Source organism: Cervus canadensis, chromosome 13 (genome assembly GCF_019320065.1).
Source record: "Cervus canadensis isolate Bull #8, Minnesota chromosome 13, ASM1932006v1, whole genome shotgun sequence".
Lineage (NCBI taxonomy): Eukaryota > Metazoa > Chordata > Mammalia > Artiodactyla > Cervidae > Cervus > Cervus canadensis.
Window position 1 is genome coordinate 34855255 of NC_057398.1, and position 16893 is coordinate 34872147.

The 16893-nt window shown below is 39.4% G+C and overlaps 1 protein-coding gene across 5 annotated transcripts in view; it reads right to left on the reverse strand.

Annotated features, from left to right (window-relative positions):
* The window catches only part of RERE (arginine-glutamic acid dipeptide repeats), a 435792-nt gene that overhangs the window by 299861 nt on the left and 119038 nt on the right, over positions 1-16893 (reverse strand). The window contains exon 1 of one of the 5 annotated variants that reach the window (XM_043486135.1): positions 4836-4953. The exons of the other annotated variants lie outside the window; for them this stretch is intronic. The gene's annotated coding sequence lies outside the window, so the exon portion shown is untranslated. Of the gene's footprint in view, positions 1-4835; positions 4954-16893 lie in introns of those variants that run through there. 5 annotated transcript variants of the gene reach the window in all.

Here is a 16893-nt window from a genome sequence, read left to right on the forward strand (position 1 = left end):
AGAGGGGTTAATTAAACACAAAGAAGAAGTTTTATTTCATGTAACACTGAGAATGAAAGAGAAACTTCCTTGGACCATAGTAATCTTTAATATGCAGGAATGCTTGGTCAGGCTTACTACCTCTGTACAACATGTTCCAAAGCAGATAAATTGGACAGGGTTCTTTCAGTTTGCAGAGCCCCCAGATTCTGAGTTAATTTGCAACCATGGCACATAAACCCTCAGAGGCTGATGAAAGGAAATGACAGGGTGGATTTTATACTTAACTTAATACAATTACACTTCACACATATATGAAGAGCCAAAAGCATTCATAATACACTTCTAATCCATGGGTACAAATTATATCAGGGGAAAAATAAAACTATAAAACCTACCAGAGCAGTCCTTCTAAAAACACTTAAAATCTGAATCTCAGATGAAAAGGAAAAGTAGCTCTGACCAAAATCGTAAATCTAAACCAAAAGTCAGTGTGCCATTTTCCTGGACTGAGCTGTTCTAACTGCACATGATGTGCTCTTGGTTGACCAAATGTGTTACCCTGCCATCTTTGTTAACCTGATGTCTTTCAAAGAGAAAAGCAAAAGAGTCACTAGTTCTTGGCATCTTGAATTATCCAATTCAAGAACTAGCAAGTGACCAGGTTGTGACCAGGGAGGGTGGGGACACTGGTCCATAACACTTAAATGCTGTAGTTCTAACGCTGATCATCAAAGAAACACCAATGTCCAAAGTTGCTGTGAATTCCTCCATTCAATAAATATTTATTAAGCACCTACTAGGTGCCAAGCACTGCCACAGGAGCTACAGACACATGCACAACCAGAACACACACAATCTCTAACCACAGAGGCTTACAGTACAGTAGGGGAGGGGACAGACAACACACGACAAGAAAATATACAGTATATTAGCTGGTGATGAGTGTTGAGTGCTATGGAGAAAAACAAAGTTGGGCAAAAGGGAATAGGAGGCTGTGGATTTATTACAGGTAATCAATGATAAGGGGTCATTTGACCTAAAGGAAGTAAGGCAGCAGTAAACGTGGTTATCTGGGGGAAGGCATTTCAAGCAGAGAGAAAAGTAAGTACAGATGCCTGAAATGTGCATGCTGGGCACATCCAAACATCATCAGAAGGCCAAGGTGGCTGAAACAGTGACAACAAAGAAGAAAAGCCTCTGTGGGGTTTTGGCACAGAGAAGTAGTGATCCGAGTTAGATTTGAACAGACTCCCTCAGGCTGCTGAGGGGTTAGGAAACTCTGAGTTCAGGCCAGGTCTCAGTCGCTCAGGGGCTAGCAGAGGCCAGACTGTGGGCAGGTTGTGCAAGAAGAGCCCTGGGAATCTGCTATCACACTGCATGCAACGTGAGACAAAGAGAAGAGGCAGAGTGGAGGCCGTAATTTGGGCTGAGCAGCCAGAAGAGCAGAACTTCCTTCACCAATAAGGAAAAAGGAGAACTGCAATTCTGTTTGGAACATTTGAGATGCCTAGCAGATATCCAAGCAGAAATGCAGGTTCAGGTTGAGAGGTCAAAAAGCTGTGGACTAGAAATTGAAACCTGGGAGTCTTCTATATGCAATCCCTACACCAACAACCATGAGAATGGATGATATGGAAACAAACTACAGGAGATGAAACAGTCAAGCTGGAAAGAGAATACTCAGAAACAAGTTAAGATATTACAGACAGACCAAATACATCAGTGAAGTGAAGTGTCAGTGACAGGATGATGGAAAGACTGTCTCAGACTACCTTCTGGAAATCCTGAGGTAAAAACAACATACTGTTTAATTCACAGAGAAGCCCTCTACATCTGCAACAGTTGCCTACAGACAACTTACATATTAATGATGTTACCAAATGCTGCATTTCATAAAACCCAGCCTGCTACAGTTTCACCTGTTTCTACTTCAGGAGGACATTTAAGACAGGAACACCCTCTCCCCTTCCCACCCCATTTCAAAGAACTTGGGCGGGGTGGGGAGGGGAGAACCCATTTCACCCTGCAAATTAATAAAGGAGAGTTAATGGATTTTAAGAAGTTTTCTTAAGTCAAATTTTTGAGGCCCTAATTTGAATACTGTAGGCTCCGCATGAAAAAAAAAGAAAAAACATAGTAAATAAGTATATGAATTCAAAACAAAAGTTCAATTCCAGAAAGGAAAAAAAAGTGAGATTTAACAGTCTCACTAGTGATGTTTCAGTTCAGTAGCTCAGTTGTGTCCAACTCTGCAACTCCATGGACTGCAGCCCACCAGGCCTCCCTGTCTATCACCAACCCCTGGAGTTTACTCAAACTCATGCCCATCGAGTCAGTGATACCATCCAACCATCTCATCCTCTGTCGTCCCCTTCTCCTCCCACCTTCAATCTTTCCCAGCATCAGGGTCTGTTCAAATGAATCAGCTCTTCGCATCAGGTAGCCAAAGTATTGGAGTTTCAGCTTCAACATCAGTCCTTCCAATGAATATTCAGGGCTGATTTCCTTTCTGGAGTTATTTCTCCACTAATCTCCAGTAGCATATTGGGCACCTACCGACCTGGGGAGTTCATCTTTCAGTGTCCTATCTTTTTGCCTTTTCATACAGTGATGTTTAGTTGGTGTCATAATTTGAGTCCTAAAGAAGTGCTGAGTCAAATGGGGGTCAAGGGATGAGAGCATTTTGTTTTTAAATACTTGATGTGAAAAGGTTTAACTGGACTCAAAATATATGTGCATTATCAAGAAAATTATGTCAATATTTGACAATGAAAGAATGAGGGGGAAAACACATAATGAATTTTTCACAAAGTCCTATACAGACATTCCCAAAATATCTCCAGTTTACCCAGTACACTATACAAATATCTTCTGTGTATGTGGAGGGGGGCTTCCCTGGTGGCTCAGGGGTTAAAGAGTCACCTGCCAATGCAGGAGATGAAGATTCGATCCCTAGGTTGGGAAGACTGGCTGGAGAAGGAAACGGCAACCCACTCCAGTATTCTTGCCTGGAAAATCCCACGGACAGAGGAGCCTAGCGGGCTACAGTTTATGGGGGTGCAAAAGAGTTGGATACGACTTAGCAACTAAACAACAAATTTATGTGTAACAGCAGGAAGCATAAGCTCCAGGTAATTTTGACAGTGCGAGCATGTTTTTCTGTAGTTGACTATTGCAGATTCCCCAGACTTTTTGGCACATAATGACTGATCACATTAACACTCAGAGTAGGTAGAGCCAGAAAAGGAGAGGCAGGGTCATTGCCCAGAAACAGAGTCTAGATTTCTAAAGAAGGATTCTTACACGTAATTACCTAGCTGCTATCATTCATCAGCAATGAGGGCAGCATTGGTAACTTTTTCTCAGCACTAAGGTCTCTCCATGGCCAAAGTGGTACCCAAGACTGCCAGGAGCAGTCAAATGATATGTGACACACACAGCAAAAAGTGCTACACCAATAAGCTGAATGTACATTTTCCATTTTGGAAACTGAAAATGAGGAAACTGTAGGTAGAAAGAAGGAAACTGTGAAGGGAAGTACAGGACAGCACAGACCTATGGAGGGTCACCTAAAGCTCCCCCTGCAGGCATCAGCAGTGACCTCTCTGGACAACTTGAGATATACCTGGCTTCTGGCCCCAGTAAGTTAACCCCACTGTAAGTTCACAGTTCTCAAAGAGTCTCCTTGTAAAATAAAAATAACTCTTAGGAAAAATATCAAGTTTATCTATCAAGAAAAGAAACCCTCGAATAAATATATGTGTGTGCGTGTGTGTGTGTGTGTGTGTGTGTATATATATATAAAATCAGCAGTAAGTAGAATAAATTCCTATGGAGGTGTAGAATGTTCTATTTTTACCTTCTTGATAAGAGGACCAGTCACACACTCAAGAATAAAGCAGTCCCTATTACAATGTAGCAGCTTACTTTGTTTACTACAAGGAGCTGCAGAGGATGATGTAAGGGCCTCACACCACAGATAACATACCAGGGCTCAGTGTGTAACAGATTCTCAAATAAAAACTCATTTACCTCTGGACCAGACCCTCCTGAGGAGGAGAAGAGAATGCCATTAAGACGGTATCGGGTTTCCAATACCCCTCTAAAGCAAGTATCAGTCAAGATCTTGGAAAGAAGGTCATTACCGAGAAACCCATTAATCTGTGAAACAAAGGGCTCCAAAGATAAGTGTCAAAATAAGAAAAATTAATTAGCATGTTTCTCTAAAGAAGGAGGTGAAAGAATGTGATGCTCTAGTTTATATTAAAGCACATCCAAATTAAATCTATTGCAGTATCATTTAAAATACAAACTGTTATTAACTAATATGTACAAAAGTTGAAGCTTTTCCTCTAGACCACTGGCCTTAGAGAGGGCTCATCTTGACATTTATAAATTATTAACACTGCCCTGTAACTACCACTAGACTATAAAAGAACCTTTTGACTTATAGACCTGAACATTATCATCAGAAGGAAAGTAACACAGGGAAGGGGAAAAGAAGAAAAGCTATATCTTCAGAGCTTTTCAAATTAAATTTTTTAAAGTATGAGAGCAACTATCGAGGTCACATCTATGGACAATAACCATGATAATACTGAGCAGAACTGAAGGCAGAAACGGCACTTCTTCAAGAAGCAGGTACATCTGTTAACAAGATTTTATTGGCCATGCACTGGCAGGATTAATCAATACCACAGGTATCTTTTTCTAAGCTTTCATCTCATATAGTGCAAGATAAAGATGGTAGAGCAACTGAATTGCCTGATTAAATAAGGTCTGTATTCAAACTGTTCAAAGTCAAGTTCCCTTGGCAAGTCTCAATTTTGTTTTCAAGGAAAAATTAAACTTACCAGCAAAATACTCATCCCATACTCCACAACCACAAAAGCATCAGAAGCTCAGTTTACTGTCCAATGTAAACGAATAATATATTGAAGAGTTCTAGTCTCTAGTGACCTTTATGAACACCTGGAAAATGCAAGCAAGGCAATATGCAGCATGAGAGAACATAAATTTCAAAAGCAACTGACGAATGCAACCTGAAAGGCTGAAATGTAAATGGAGCATAGGGTTACAACCCCATTCTCAAAAGGAATCTTCGTTCTCACTTCAGAAAACAGAGAAATTTATTCTCAAATGCTATCAATGGAAAAACTGTCACTTCTGATTCAAGTTAATTTTATCACATCTATAGGACCTTGGGGAAAAGGCATAGATCCCTTTATTCTCCTCCCTGCTTTATCCTGCAATGCGCAAACTGACTAACAATACAACTAACTACCTAGAGACACGTGTGCCATTTTCAGCAATTGGTAATTTACAGTTTTGTTTTAGATTGCTTTTTTTTAGCCAGATGGATATGATGTGTTGCTTCTTCCCTCTAGGTCTGTCACTTTTGATTTTTTTTTTTTAAAAACAAATGATATGATACGAACAGGTAAGAAGCATTTTTAAGAATATTACAGAATTTCAGAACTGTGTAGAAAACACAGTAAAAATACAGAGTAATTCATCACATTACAAAATATATAAACAATGCCAACTCTTGCTCTTCTTTAGAACAGAATGAGTTGTGGATAAGAGTAATAGAAATTCTACAACTTAACTGCACTTAACTATTATCAGTTCTTGATAGGAATCTGATTCCCCAAATACCGGCCATATCAACATATGCCTTAACCCTTGATCAGGCTTTAGAAAATAATCTTGAATCCATGAACTCTATAAGGGGCTCTCACAGTACAAGCATGGTCTCCTGGTTTCTGCTCAGATTCCTGAGAGCAGGAATCTGTGCCATGTTAACTTTGAAAGCAATCAACTATCTGATGAATGAACAAAATCCATTTATTAATTAGACTTCAGTTTTCATTACCCACTAACAAGTTTTCTTCTTATAATCAAAGAGCACAGATTCTTAGAGCAGAATAATGTGGTTCTCATTAATGGTCTTCTTAAATACATTAAAAAGGCTACCTTTGGGGGTTTTGTTTGAAAAATTAAATTGTAATTCTCCATGTCACACACCAGTAGATGTACCTTTATACTCCCCCTTTCATTCCAACTTTCTCTGAAAAAATAAATAAATAAAAGCTTACGTTCTTAAAACCATTAACATGTCTGTACACAAGAGAACGCCCTCTGATGTTATTCACTGACAGCCATGCGAATCGCTTAAGAGCTTTAATTTGGAGCTGTGTTGTTTAATACGGTAGCCACTGGCCATATGTGGCTATTTTAATTAGTTTAAATTAAATAAAATAAAAAATTCGGTTCCTCAGTCACACTAGCTGCATTTCAAGTACTCACCAGTCCTGTGTGGCTAGTAGTACCATGGTGGACACCACACACACAGAACATGACCAACATCAAAAAAAAAATTCTATTAGCACTGATCTGGATCTAAATGCATATAAATAAAAATACCAAGACTCCCATTTCATCAATAAACCACTTCCTTTTAATGAACTCTGGCTGCTTTAAGAACAATAATATGCATAAATATGAACCCAGAGACTTTTACTCTTAACAACAGATCATGATTCTTAGAAGAGATGGAAGAAGGAAAAAATTCCTGAGCAATCTAAGGCTTTAGATTCTAACATCTATCCTAACATTCCTTCAGCAATTTACACAACCTGATTGGAGGAGAAAACAGAGCAAGAACACGCTTTTCTCCACTGTGTGGTAGCTTTCCTCAGAACGGTCACAGCTGCCAAGTCTGAGGATCACAGGTCCCATTACCTTCTGTTGTCAGCACTACTTCTTTGTAAGCTCCCCTTCCAAACCCGCCTCCTCTGACTCACTCCACATACTATGCCATCACTCTCAGTTCGGAGCCTGCAGTTTCTGGCAGACAGGCCCAACGTAATGACAGTCTGGATAAAATCATAAGTCTATCTGCTCTCAGAGGATTTTTCCAATCCTGTGCAACTGCCATGCGGGTATGTGAGAGGCTGCACATATTTCCTCATAATAAAAACAAAACCCCAATTTCTGCAAAGTTGATAAGTTACCTCTGAATTTATAACACAAGATGACAGCCAGAGTTCTGTTTTTCTGCAAAACTAGAGCTTTTACGAGCGTATGTTTTCAATCACTTATTTCTCAATAATGACTGAAATATCTCAAACCATCCCAAGTGCTTCGCTAGCTTTACCTGTTACCTGCTTGTATTACCACTGGCTGCTCAGACACAGGAAAAAGGCAAATGGGGGAAAAACTCAACCTTGGGTGGGGACAGTTTAATAAAAATTTCTCTAAAACTTGAATCCTAAACATCCTTCCATAATGCAATACTAAAGTAACTGCTTTAAAGCAGTAATCAAGGGAGACCTGTGTTTCTGAGTGATGCATGTTGAAGGGGGTGTTTTAATAAGGATGTGGCAAACGATTTAATGCTGGAAACACCCTTTTCGAAGAGACCTGGGGGAGAGGGGCAGTAGGGAAAGCTAGGTAAACTTGTTCAGTGATGACCATTCTGGGTTTTTGGTTACTATTTCATTACCCAAAAAAAGGAAGGAAAAAGAAGAAATGTGAGTGAATGTATGAGCTGTGTTTCTCTGGGGCACTTCCTTCCATCCTATGAGTCCCAGGTATCAGTGATCTCTGGGGGAAAGGTCAGCCATCAGTCATGCATGTGCATGTGTGCTAGGTGACTTCAGATGTGTCCGACTATGGGCTGTAGCTCTGCAGGCTCCTCTGTCCATGGGATTCTCCAGGCAAGAATTCTGGAGTGGACTGACATGCTCTTCTCCAGGGGACCTTCCTGACCCAAGGATCAAACCCGCAACCCTTAAGCCTACTTGTATTGGCAAGCGGGTTCTTTACCACTAGCAGCACCTGGGAAACCCCAGGAAAGGAGGCCAAAATGAGAGCAACTATTCCTTCCCAAGGAAAGCACTCAGGAATCTAAGAAAGCAAACAAAAGTAGGGTGGAGGGAGAAACTTTCCCCCAGGGAATTCTGGCTTGAATGCAAAGGATTCCAGAGAAAATGTTTCCAGAAGGACTTTGACAACAAGAAGCAGCAATTCCAAAACAACGACATTAAGTCCTATGGATAGCAGAAAAGTGGGTAACTGGGAGGAGGATTCTGAAAATTTTAGATCTTGAGGCATGATAGAATTCAAGGTAAAAAAACACAGACAGACTGAAATAAAGCATCTATGCTTAAATGGATCCTTGGGGGAAGGGGAAAGAACTCAGCAGGATAAAATGAAAAGACAAAATTGTACCATCTCATTTCCCCACCTGGGTGTGATAAACCTTACCCATTTAGAAGTGAGAGAACACATTTTTAGTTCACATCCAGTCCAGATCAGGAATTGCAAACACTTTAACACAGGAAAAGGAAACTGGTAAATAAAAGAACAAAACTGCTTCTTACTAATATGGGTCAACTTTGCAGGAATACAATCAAGAAAAAATTACATCTGCTACAAATGGTAAACATAGAACAAAATTACCAATACTGAAACACCTGAGAAAGGAAATAGGAAATCATGCAGAACAAATGAGAAAATGGAAATCTGAAAAGTCATCATAAAATAATTAAAAGTACAGACAGAAATGGGGTTCCCTGGTAGCTCAACTAGTAAAGAATCTGCCTGCAAGGCAGGAGAACTCGGTTCTGCATTCCTGGCTCTGGAAGATCTGCGCGCTGGAGAAGGGAAAGGTTACCAAGTATTCTGGCCTGGAGAATTCCATGGACTCTACAGTCCATGAGGTTGCAAAGAATCGGACATAACTGAGCTTTACTTCACATGACTTTCACTTCACTTCACAGACAGAAATGCTAAAAACAAGGAGGGGAGGTCCCTAGAAACACATTTCCTGGGCTTTTAAAACTATTTGTCATTTCTAACCTACAAAGAAGCAAACAGAAACCATCCAGAAAGAAAAGAGAGGGAGGAGGAGGAGGAGTAAAATGAGATCTAACCCACAATAAGTGACATTCCTCTCCAACAGCTCTTAGAATGTGCAAACGCTTGCAAACCAAACCAGAAATGAATTTTACATAAAAGGAATAAATTAGAAGTATCTCATAGATTCACTGTTCATACACTAAGTTATTTATGGTAACCAGGGAGTCTTTCCTTAATATTTCTGTCAGGTACTTTGAAAATGAAGTTTTGGAAACCAAATCTTATGCATCTTAAAAGGTAAAATAGCTGGTTCCTTAGCTAAGCTTTAATTTCTATAACAAATATTTGACTTTAGAACATCTAGCACTATGGAAAGTACAAATATTTACACAGCTTAATCATTCTCTATACATTATTCTACTTCCCCTGTAAATATAAAATGGGAGATAAAACCTAAAATCATTAATACCTAAGTTCAGTCAGAAATTAAAATGTGCTACCAAACAAAATTTTAGATTGGATAACATTCAAGGTTCTGTACCATAGGCCTTCTAGTAAATCAAGAAAATAAAATAGAATTTATCTATACTATAAGACCAGCACAGACAGAAGTAGATTTTCACAGACTCCAAGGAAAAAAAAGACAGTCACAGTGGAAATTTTAAGAGTACCATTAAGGAAGTAGACTAGGAATGGAAGAGGAAACAAACATTTTTTCACATCCCAATATTCATATTACTTTGCCAACAAAGGTCCATCGAGTCAAAGCTATGGTTTTTCCAGTAGTCATGTATGGATGTGAGAGTTGGACTATAAAGAAAGCTGAGTGCCGAAGAATTGATGCTTTTGAACTGTGATGTTTGAGAAGACTCTTGAGAGCCCTTGGACTGCAAGGAGATCCAACCAGTCCATCCTAAAGGAAATCAGTCCTGAATATTCATTGGAAGGACTGATGCTGAAGCTGAAACTCCAATACTTTGGCCACCTGATGCAAAGAACCGACTCACTGGAAAAGACCCTGGTGCTGGGAAAGATTGAAGGCGGGAGGAGAAGGGGACAATAGAGGATGTGATGGTTGGATGGCATCACCAACTCGAAGGACATGAGTTTGAGCAAGCTCTGGGAGTTGCTGATGGACAGGGAAGCCTAGCGTGCTGCAGTCCATGGGGTCACAAAGAATCAGACACGACTGAGCAACTGAACTGAATTGACTGAATATTCATATTGAGAGGTTTGGACAAATACAAAAACTCAATTTGTTCTAAGTTTGAAACGTAGGCACTTCGGTTCAATAAATTCTGCACCAGAAGTACTTTCATACACTCCACTCTCATTTCAGCACAGTCATGCAGAGTCTAGTGAGACTGGGGGCTTATCTGGATCACAAATCTCAGTTACTCTGAATCCTAAACTATTCCAGCTCAGTGACAGAGACTTCTGCCTGAAGTCTTCCTTCCTCACCCCCAGGCTGTCCCTTGTTACTGTGGCTCTGTCACATGGTGAGATTAAGTCTGTTTATTCATGTGTGAAACAGGGCCTTGTTCCTTTCACTACACTACAGAAGATCAAACCAGTCAATCCTAAAAGAAATCAGTCCTGAATGTTCACTGGAAGGACTGATGCTAAAGCTGAAGCTCCAATTCTTTGGCTGCCTGATGCAAAGAACTGACTCATTGGGAAAGAACCTGATGCTGGGAAAGATTGAAGGTGGGAAGGAGAAGGGGACGACAGAGGATGAGATGGTTGGATGCCATCACCGACTCAAGGTACATGAGTCTGAGCAAGCTCCAGGAGCTGGTGATGGACAGGGAATCCCGGCGTGCCACAGTCCATGGGGTCACAAAAAGTTGAACCCGACTGAGCGACTGAAGTGAACTGGACAGGACTGTTTACAGTCAGGCTCTGTATTCTTTGTAATTTCGCAACTAATAACAGCAAGTAAATTACATCTCACTTCCCTTACCTCATTTATGGAATATAAGAAATTCCTCATATTTTAAAACAAATTTCAAAAAATAAATAAATAAATAAAACAAATTTCACTATCAAAGGCACAGTCTTTGACCTTGCTCCTTAAGCTGTTTGGGGGCAGGGGGAGAGGTCAGTGTTTAAAAGCAACTTCCCTATGTACATTTTTGTTGTGGTATTGATTTCAAAAATCTGTTGAGTATAATCTGTCAAGAACTCTCTAAACTATTGTGACCATGTTGTGTCTTATGAATATATTTCCTGGTTTCATTGAGATCAAAATGTTCACTATTTATTGACAATAAGCCTTCTAATACATAGATGATGACAATTAATGTTACCTATAAAACAAAGAGAACAGTATACTAACTCACTAATGTTTCTATATCCAGGAACATGAAGCAAGCAAATGATTATTTAAGAAAAATGCTGACTCTAAAAATATAACCTAGGACAAAAATTATAGAAACAAGTAATGATGTACACTTCATAGGTACACCAGCCTCAATCAGGTTTTGTTAGCCAAAAGTTTATTAGAATGATGAGAGATTTTTTCACATGCCTTAACTCAATTCAAAGAGAAATCAAGAATCTGAGTCTCAGGAAGATAACATATTCAAAAGTGGGAAATAGGGACTTCTCTGGTGGCACAGTGGTGAAAAATCTACCTGCCAATGCAGGCAATTCCCAGTCCCAGAAAATTTCACAGGCTGCAGAGCAGCTAAACCTGTTCACCAAAACTACTGAAGCCTGCGTGTGCTCGACTCCAGTTGCCTCAACTACTGAAGCCCTGGCACCCTAGACCCTGTGCTCTGCAACAAGAGAAGCCCCGCTCACCTCAACTAGAGAAAGCCTGCACAAAAGCAATGAAGACCCAGTGCAGCCAAAAATATTTTTAAAGGAAAAAATCAATTATTAAAAAGTGGGGAATAAAACTACTCAGTGCTATGATGTGGTAGAATGAGCATTGCAGAAGCCCAAAGATGCCAACCAGAAGTGAGGCTCTATTATGCACCAACTCTAGAGAACCTCACTTTCTTTACCTTAAAATTCTTCACCTTAAAGAACAAAAAATAAATACAACTATAAAATTCACAAACATCAACTGAATGACTTTGTAAACCAAATGCAACACATGTTACAAATTAACAATATTTTAAGTCTGTGGTGTGGCAGAGTCAGACACAACTGATTGAGTGACTAACCCTTTCACTTTAGAGACCCTAAACCTGTAGGATTAAGAACACTGAAGCTTGAACATTCAAACAGACGGTGATATGGGGGCCCAAAGAGGCCACATGGCAAGCCTTCAACACACCACATGTTTTACAACTAAACATCCCTCTTGTGCAGCTTCCCAAGGGGCGGCACAGGGGTAAAGAACCCTCCTGCCAATGCAGAAGCCACAGGAGACATGGGTTCCATCCCTGGGTTGGGAAGATCCCCTGGAGAAGGGAACAGCAACCCACTCCAGTATTTTGCCTGGGAATTCCATGGACAGAGGAGCCTGGTTGGCTGCAGTCCATGAGGTTGCAGAGTCGGACATGACTGAGCATGTAAGCCCCTCTCACGCACCTCTGCCCTCTTGTTGTCCCTTTTTCTGCATGTCTCTCTTCAGGCTTGTTCTGCACTTCTCCCGTAATTCTCTCCTACAGCATGGCACCAAAGGGCACTGCTCATATCTAATGATTCTACATTAAGGTCTAGAGAAATTAAACTGCTGAGCCCTGCTAAAAAGGAAAAAAGAGGGGGGGGAAAATATCTTTCCACAAACCTCTTCAGTAACACACACTGAACTGTGCTATAAACCATGTGCTGTAGATCACCTCAGGGAAAACCAACCCCCAGAGTTACTGGTGCTGTTTTTGACAGAAAACCAGGAAAGGTATTTACAAAGATATAAAACAAAAAATATTCATTTATGCCAGAAAATAAAAACAAAATGTATTGGCATATCTGATTTTTTTAATCACAACTATGGAGTTATTAAACCTACTCTTAATTAAAAACAAAGGACTCTTTTTGTGCAGTGAACAAGAAGGGGTGGCCTTGGGGCCCCACCCAGCAGTTGTACTCCAACAAAAAAATTTTTAAGGAAAACAATGCTATATTAGCACTGTCAGATTTACAACAACAACAAAACACTATATTTCAACTAGGAAATTAAAAAAAACAAACAAGAATGATAAACTAAGCAATACCTAAGTTCAAAAGTGCTTGATTGTCTCTGGAGGAGCCACAATCTTATGCCCTGCAGTCCTACCCACCCATTATAACAAGGGCTATACACAGCACCTCTCCTCCTGCAACGCCAGTGAACACAGAAGGCAAACTGCATAAAAAGCAAAGCTGAATTAGAAGCCCCTTCACTAGTCCAAATATAGAGCCGATCTCCTGAGTTACAATACATAATTCACTGGTGGGTTCCATTTAAGCAATCAGTTTTTTATTAAAGCCCATTTCTAAATTAATCCTCTTCAGATCCCAACTGATAAATCTAACAAATTCAGCTTTTAGCTTCTCAATAAATTTTTATCTGTTTCTAATGCTATGAAAACCAGAAAAACATTTTTATCAATTTTTTAAATAAGTATTACAGAAGTTAAAGGAAACTGAACTTAATTACTAATTGAGTTAACCAAAAATTGCACATCAATGTATCTAGATTTGATTTTAATCTTAGAAGAGAAAGCATTAGAAGATAAAGGCATGGAAATCAGACATGGAAATCAAACCAAGTACTGAGGGGCAGCGAGTAAGATGACTTGATCTCTCAGCTATTTTTCTCCTCTGTTAAATGGGAATTATGATCCTGCCTCAATATACTGAGGATTAAGTTAAGAGTATTTTAGGGTTATAAAGAAAGGAAATGTATATTACCATACCTGTAAACCAAGGATTCTTGCTCTATGACTATTAAGAATAGATCCCACATCAATGCACTGGATGTAAAAAGGAAACTCCATTCATTAAAAAGTAAAAACTTCAGGCAAATTCCTTCTCCTTTTCCCATCTATCAAATGTCAACCAAATTATTCACTGATGTATTGGGTAATCTTGGCATAGTCTGATCACAATGCGATTCTCTTTATGACACCACCACTGCACTAAATTAGCTAAACACAATTGTTCTGCTCCTCTACTTGTTCCAAAAAAAACAGAAAACATTATTCTGAGTTTCTTTGATCTCTATCATTGAGGGAAATGCAATACTAAAGCAAATATGAATATAGTTATATTAAACAAATCATAATTTTTACACCTAACAAAGTCTGCTTACAGTGCCTGGGCACTGTCCTGTAAACTACAACATACATTTTCTACAAGGATGAGATTCTTTGAAAGAGTTTCATAGGCAAGAAATCTCATGATTTCCTGGTAGACAGTAAATCTAATTGCCAACTGAAGTCCAACTGGAAGAAATCAGTCTCATTATTTATGATGCTGTAAGAACGATCAACATTTACAGAAGAGATGTCATTAACTCCATGTCTCGCTAAAACAAGTTTCAAGTTTGGATCTTAAGAAGACTGATTTGGTTCTCCCTGAGAGGAACTTCTAAGTACACATTTCCTGATTCAGTAGTTTACCCACTACACTTGGAAAAGCTTTCTAAAAAGGTATTTTATATTCACTAAGCAGATCACAATTATAAATCAAACTTTCAGTAACAAGTATTCTTACTTCTTTACTTTGAAAGCTAAAACCATATTTCCAAGTATCAAACATCAAAAAGCTAACTAATGGTTCTATGGAACAGTGGAAAAAACAAAGAAGTCACTGGTTAAATTAATAAATCAAATAATGGACACTGACTTCATTTGTACATGACTGTTTAAAATTTCTTTCAATATTTTAAAAAATGTAACTGCTTTAAAAGTGCCAGATGAAACTAAACAACCCAAGAAAAGAGGTGATAAGTGATGAAAGAAATCAAAGAGGACACAAACAGATGGAGAAATATACCGTGTTCATGGATTGGAAGAATCAATATTGTCAAAATGGCTATACTACCCAAAGCAATCTATAGATTCAATGCAATCCCTATCAAGCTACCAACGGTATTCTTCACAGAACTAGAAAAAATAATTTCACAATTTGTATGGAAATACAAAAAACCTTGAATAGCCAAAGCAATCTTGAGAAAGAAGAATGGAACTGGAGGAATCAACCTGCCTGACTTCAGACTATACTACAAAGCCACAGTCATCAAGACAGTATGGTACTGGCACAAAGACAGAAATATAGATCAATGGAACAGAATAGAAAGCCCAGAGATAAACCCATGAACCTATGGACACCTTATCTTCGACAAAGGAGGCAAGAATATACAATGGAAAAAAGACAACCTCTTTAACAAGTGGTTCCGGGAAAGCTGGTCAACCACTTGTAAAAGAATGAAACTAGAACACTTTCTAACACCATACACAAAAATAAACTCAAAATGGACTAAAGATCTAAATGTAAGACCAGAAACTATAAAACTCCTAGAGGAGAACATAGGCAAAACACTCTCCGACATAAATCACAGCAGGATCCTCTATGACCCACCTCCCAGAATATTGGAAATAAAAGCAAAAATAAACAAATGGGACCTAATTAAACTTAAAAGCTTTTGCACAACAAAGGACACTATAAGCAAGGTGAAAAGACAGCCCTCAGATTAGGAGAAAATAATAGCAAACGAAGCAACAGACAAAGGATTAATCTCAAAAATATACAAGCAACTCCTGCAGCTCAATTCCAGAAAAATAAATGACCCAATCAAAAAATGGGCCAAAGATCTAAACAGACATTTCTCCAAAGAAGACATACAGATGGCTAACAAACACATGAAAAGATGCTCAACATCACTCATTATCAGAGAAATGCAAATCAAAACCTCAATGAGGTACCATTACACGCCAGTCAGGATGGCTGCTATCCAAAAGTCTACAAGCAATAAACGCTGGAGAGGGTGTGGAGAAAAGGGAACCCTCTCACACTGTTGGTGGGAATGCAAACTAGTGCAGTCACTCTGGAGAACAGTGTGGAGATTCCTTAAAAAACTTGAATTAGAACTGCCATATGACCCAGCAATCCCACTTCTGGGCATATACACCTAGGAAACCAGATCTGAAAGAGACATATGCACCCCCTCAATGTTCATCGCAGCACTGTTTATAATTGCCAGGACATGGAAGCAACCTAGATGACCATCAGCAGACGAATGGACAAAGAAGCTGTGGTACATATACGTCATGGAATATTACTCAGCCATTAAAAAGAATTCATTTGAATCAGTTCTAATGAGATGGATGAAGCTGGAGCCCATTATACAGAGTGAAGTAAGCCAGAAAGATAAAGACCAATACAGTATACTAATGCATATATATGGAATTTAGAAAGATGGTAACGATAACCCTATATGCAAAACAGAAAAAGAGACACAGATGTACAGAACAGAATTTTGGACTCTGTGGGAGAAGGCGAGGGTGGGATGTTTCGAGAGAACAGCATCTCAACATGTGTATTATCTAGGGTGAAACAGATCACCAGCCCAGGCTGGATGCATGAGACAAGTGCTTGGGCCTGTTGCACTGGGAAGACCCAGAAGAATTGGGTGGAGAGGGAGGTGGAAGGGGGGGATCAGGATGGGGAATACATGTAAATCCATGGCTGATCCATGTCAATGTATGACAAAAACCACTACAATATTGTAAAGTAATTAGCCTCCAACTAATAAAAATAAATGAAAAAAAAAAAAAGAGAGAGAGAGGTAAGGAGAGCTGGGGACCTTGAGTGCAGAAAACTCATGTTGCGATGTTTTGCTGCAAGGCAGAACAGATAAATAAGAGAACTGAGGTCAAAGGGGGGAAGATTTTGATTTTATATTTGTCTTAAGATGGGAGAAAAGCAGAAAATCTATATGATCCAACAGAGTTCAAAACATGCATGATGTGAGAGACAGAAAATGACTGTGAGGGAGAGGATGGGTGCTCTATCTCCGGGCAGTAGGGAAGGCAAGGTCTGTGCTGCAAGCTGGGCCCAAGGGGTAGTAGTGTCAGCAGAAGTCCTCTTTGGACTGGTTTGGTTTAT